We start from the raw sequence: 5,651 nt of genomic DNA, 5'->3' as shown, positions 1-5,651 counted from the left end.
CAGGCCACCAGACGTGGGATCTGGCTATGGCCTTCATGAGAACGATCCCCGGGTGCTCGCGGTGGAGCTCCTGGACAAATGCCTTTCTGCCTCACAGAGGCATGACTACTCGGCTGCCCCACATCAGGCAGTCTGCTTGTAGTGATAGCTCATGCATGCGCCTGTGAAAGGATTTTAATTCCTCGGGGCAGGCATCGCAAGCCTCTGCCCAGTCACCGGTTAGGACACATCTTTTTACTAAGGATAACGTGGGGTCGCTGGCCATCCAGGCTCTGATTTGGCGAGCCGTCATGGGCGAACCTGTGGACTCAAAGGCATTGATTGCCATGACTATCTCACAGTCCTGTTCGTCAGACCCTTCCGTGGTCGCCAGGGGTAGTCTGCTGAGCGCGTCGGCACAATTGTCTATGCCTGGTCTGTGCCTTATGGTATCGTCGTAGAACGCCAGCATGAGTGCCCACTGTTGAATTCGTGCCGAGGCGTTGGCGTTTATTGCCTTGCTCTCGGATAGGAGGGACTTGTGGGGCTTGTGGTCAGTTTCTAACGCGAACTTGGCCTTGAAAAGGTATTGGTGCATCTTTTTGACACCATACACGCACGCGAGTGCCTCCTTCTCTACCATTCCGTACCGCGCTCCGCCCGCGAACGTGACCTGGAGGCATAAGCTATGGGTTGTAATTTGCCCGCACTATTGACATGTTACAAAACGCACCCGACCCCATACGCTGACGCATCGCATGTGAGAACGAGCTTTTTACCTGGGTCAAAGAAAGTCAAAACACTGTTGGAACACAGAAGGTTGCGTGCCTTATTGAAGGCGCATTCCTGGGCGTATCCCAAAACCAATCGCACCCCTTTCTGAGTAGCATGTGGAGAGGCTCCAACAGCATGCTTAAGTTCTGCATAAAGTTCCCAAAGTAATTGAGTAGCCCGAGAAAGGCGCGCAGTTCTGAGACATTCCGGGGCCTGGGTGCCAGGCGAATTGCTTCTGTTTTGGACTCTGTTGGGCGGATTCCATCAGCGGCAATCCTTCTGCCCAAAAAGTCAACCTCGGGTGCGAGAAACAGGCACTTTGATTTCTTGACTCGTAGGCCTACCCGATCCAACCGCTTTCGTACTTCCTCCAAATTACGGAGATGGGAGTCGGTGTCCCTGCCCGTGATAAGTATGTCGTCTTGAAATACAACCGTTCCCGGGATGGACTTGAGCAGACTCTCCATGTTGCGCTGGAATATGGCAGCTGCCGACCTGATGCCGAATGGGCATCGATTGTACGTGAAAAGGCCTCGATGTGTGTTGATGGTGATGAGTAGCTTGAATTCCTCGGTCAATTCTTGCGTCATTTCCGCAGATGTGAGGTCTAATTTTGAGAAAAGTTTACCTCCAGCCAATGTGGCAAATAAGTCCTCCGCTCTGGGCAGCGGGTACTGGTCCTGTAGGGAGACTCTGTTTATGGTAGATTTGTAGTCCCTACAGATTCGTACAGATCCATCAGGCTTCGTGACTGGGACAATGGGACTTGCCCAGTCGCTAAATTCTACAGGTGATATAATGCCTTCCCGCAGAAGCCTGTCTAGTTCGTGTTCAATCTTTTCTTTCATCACATAGGTTACAGCTCTGGCCTTGTGATGGACCGGTCTAGCATCCTGTGTGATGTAAATTTTGACTTTTGCCCCTTTGAAAGTGCCCACACCTGGCTGAAAGAGATGTTCAAATCGCTTTCTAACTGTTGAGCAGGAGGTCCGTTCCTCTAATGACATGGCATGGACATCACCCTATTTCCAGTTTAGTTTTGCCAGCCAGCTTCTCCCCAGCAGTGCTGGGGGGGTCTCTGGGGACAATCCACAGGGGAAGTTGGTTCACTGTCCCTTTGTGTGTGACAGAGAGCATGGCGCTGCCGAGGACTGGTACGATTTCTTTGGTATAGGTCCTTAGTGTGGTGTCGACCCTTGTGAGTTTTGGTCTGTCTCTTTTATGCAGCCACAGTTATTCAAATTGTTGAGCGCCCATGAGAGATTGACTCGCTCCCGTATCCAGCTCCATGTTGACAGATATCCCGTTGAGTCGGACCCTCATCATTATAGGAGGCGTCCTGTTGTAGGAGCAGCGGCCATTGACCTGCTGTACACAGGTGTCCCGGATACTGTCCCCACCATCTTCTGGTCCGCTTTCCGACCCATCCGATTTGTATACCAGCCGAGCTGCCATTTTTTTGCACATGCGGGCCAAATGCCCTGTATATTCACAATTTCTGCAAACAGCCTGCTGAAATCGACATCCCCTTGCCGAGTGCCCACCCCCACACCTCCAGCACAGACCTGTTCTATTGTTCAAAGAGTTTCCAAAGAATGAGCTGGCTGATCTCTCTTGAGCTTCTCTCAGTTTGTAGTTGATTGCTCACATTGTGGGTTGATGAAGTGTGAACGCCGTTCCTGTGGCCCTTGATGGCTTCTGCCTGCTGTCTAGAGCCTGTTCTCCCGGTTTTGTCTGTGTGTGGGGGTAGCAGCTTGTTTAGTGCTGTGAACTTCTTGTTCCAATATTTCGTTAGTTGTCATACCTGCATTGTAAATCAACCTCGTTTCTTCTTCCCCTACCGATAATGTCTGTGCAACCAGTGCTGCTGCCTCTAAGGTCAGGTTCTTGGTCTCTATGAGCTTTCGGAATATGCCTGCGTGGCCTATTCCTTCAATGAAAAAGTGTCTCAGCATTTCTCTCCTCAGTTCATCGGAGAACTCACATAAACTAGCCAACCTCCGAAGTTCTGCCACGAAGTCGGGTATGCTCTGGCCCACCCAGCGTCTGTAGTTGTAGAATCTGTGTCTGGCCATGTGTAGGCTGCTCGCTGGCTTCAGGTGGTCTCTTACCAGTGTGCTCAATTCTTCAAACGACTTGCTTGCTGGTTTCTTGGGTGCCAACAGATCCTTCATTAAAGCGTATGTTTGAGAGCCACAGCTGGTCAAGAGATGGGCTCTTCTCTTGTCTGCCTTATCGTTGCCTAACCAGTCTTTGGTTACAAAGCTTTGCTGGAGCCTTTCTATAAAGTCCTCCCAATTGTCTCCTGCATTGTACTTTTCATCTGATCCGTTGTTCGCCATTCTGTGGATTCTGTAATCCCGTAACCCGTCGCCACTGTAAAGTCCTGTCCCCTCAGTACAGATTCACACGAAGCATGTAGTGAAGTCAAGGTCACTCTGGACCTGCACCTTTATTTCACAGCTCTGGAATGCTGCACTTGCCTGAGACCTGCCCTTATATACCTGTCTCTTGCAAGTGCACCCCTGGTGGAAAGGTATGCTGGTGATTACAGGTCATATCTTATTACAGTCATGTATAGCATGTTAGGATATATCATAATGTAAGATACATGACACTGTGGAAAATGGCCGCCGCTGAGCAAATCCCAAAGGGGCATCTGTAGTATGTGAACAGTCCTCTGTGCGTGTTGATGCACGTCAATTTTTTCGAAGGTTCAGCCAGCTCCTGTGTCATGTAAGCAGAGGTTAGATCCAGCTTCCCCCTGCTAGCGTGCGACCAGGTCATCCACTTTGGGTAGTGGGTACTGGTCCTGTAACGAGACTCGGTTGATCGTTACTTTGTCGTCCCCACAGATTCTGACCGTCCCATCGCTTTTCAACACTGGCCCACTTGTTGAACTCGACTGGCGATATGATCCCCTCTCATTGAGTCTAGTGAGAAGGAGGAATTGAAGGAAATCCTTATTAGGCAGGAAATTTGTTCGGGAAATGGATGGGATTGAAGCCGATAAATCCCCGGGGCCTGATAGTCTGCATCCCAGAGTAATTAAGGAAGTAGCCTTAGAAATAGTGGATGCATTGGTGATCATTTTCCAACAGTCTATCGACTCTGGATCGGTTACTATGGACTGGAGGGTAGCTAATGGAACACCACTTTTTCAGAAATGGAGCGAGAAAATGGGTAATTATAGACCGGTTAGCATGACATCAGTAGTGGGAAAAATGTTGGAATCAATTATTAAAGATGAAATAGTAACTCATTTGGAAAGCAGTGACGGGATCGGTCCAAGTCAGCATGGATTTATAAAAGGGAAATCCTGCTTGACAAATCTTCTGTAATTTTTTGAGGATATAACTGGTAGAGTGGACAAGGGAGAACCAGTGGATGTGGTGTATTTGGACTTTCAAAAGGCTTTTGACAAGGTTCCACACAAGAGATTGGTGTGCAAAATTAAAGCTCATGGTATTGGGGGTATGTACTCACTTGGATAGAGGACTGGTTGGCAGACTGGAAGCAAAGAGTAGGAATAAACGGGTCCTTTTCAGAATGGCAGGCAGTGATTAGTGGGGTGCCGCAGGGCTCAGTGCTGGGACCCCAGCTATTTACAATATACATTAATGATTTGGATGAAGGGATTGAGTGTAATATCTTCAAGCTGGGTGGTGGTGTGAGCTGTGAGGAAGATGCTAAAAGGCTGCAGGGTGATTTGGACAGGTTAGGTGAGTGGGCAAACGAGTGGCAGATGCAGTATAATATGGATAAATGTGAGGTTATCCACTTTGGTGGCAAAAACACAAAGGCAGAATATTATCTAAATGGCGGCAGATTCGGAAAAGGTGGGGTGCAACGAGACCTGGGTGTCATGGTACATCAGTAATTGAAAGTTGTCATGCAGGTACAACAGGCAGTGAGGAAGGCAAATGGTATGTTGGCCTTCATAGCGAGAGGATTTGAGTATAGGAGCAGGGAGGTCTTACTGCCGTTGTACAGGGCCTTGGTGAGGCCTCACCTGGAATATTGTGTTCAGTTTTGGTCTCCTGATCTGAGGAAGGACGTTCTTGCTATTGAGGGAGTGCAACGAAGGTTCACCAGACTGATTCCCGGGATGGCAGGACTGACATATGAGGAGAAACTGGATCGACTGGGCCTGTATTCACTGGAGTTTAGAAGGATGAGAGGGGATCTCATAGAATCATATAAAATTCTGACGGGGCTGGACAGGTTAGATACAGGACGAATATTCCCGATGTTGGGGAAGTCCAGAACCAGGTGATATAAGGATAAGGGGTAAGCCATTTAGGACTGAGATGAGGAGAAACTTCTTCACTCAGAGTTGTTAACCTGTGGAATTCCCTACCGCAGAGAGTTGTTAATGCCAGTTCATTGGATATATTCAAGAGGGAGTTAGATATGGCCCTTACGGCTGAAGGGATCAAGGGGTATGGAGCGAAAGCAGGAAAGGGGTACTGAGGTCGATGAACAGCCATGATCTTATTGAATGGTGGTGCAGGTTCGAAGGGCCGAATGGCCTACTCCTGCAACTATTTTCTATGTTTCTATGTAAGTCTGTCCAGCTCGATCTTGACTTTCTTTCACATCATGTGTGGAACCGCTCAGGCCTTGTGATGAACAGGCTGTGCATCAGGGACTAGATGGATCTGCACTTTGGCACCTGTGAAGTTGCCGATGCCTGGCTCAAATAACGACGGGAATTTGTTTGGTACTTGGGCGCACGAGGCGTCATCCACAGAAGACAGTGCTTTGATGTCGTCCTAGTTCCATCGGATCTTTCCTAGCAAGCTTCTGCCGAACAGCATTGTGCCATTGCCTGGTACAATCCATAGTGGTAAATCATGAACAGCTCCATTGTACGATACCTTCACTGCCGCACTGCC

The sequence above is a fragment of the Pristiophorus japonicus genome, chromosome 3, assembly GCF_044704955.1.
Source record: "Pristiophorus japonicus isolate sPriJap1 chromosome 3, sPriJap1.hap1, whole genome shotgun sequence".
Taxonomy (NCBI): Eukaryota; Metazoa; Chordata; class Chondrichthyes; family Pristiophoridae; genus Pristiophorus; species Pristiophorus japonicus.
This window is presented reverse-complemented; position numbering follows the sequence as displayed.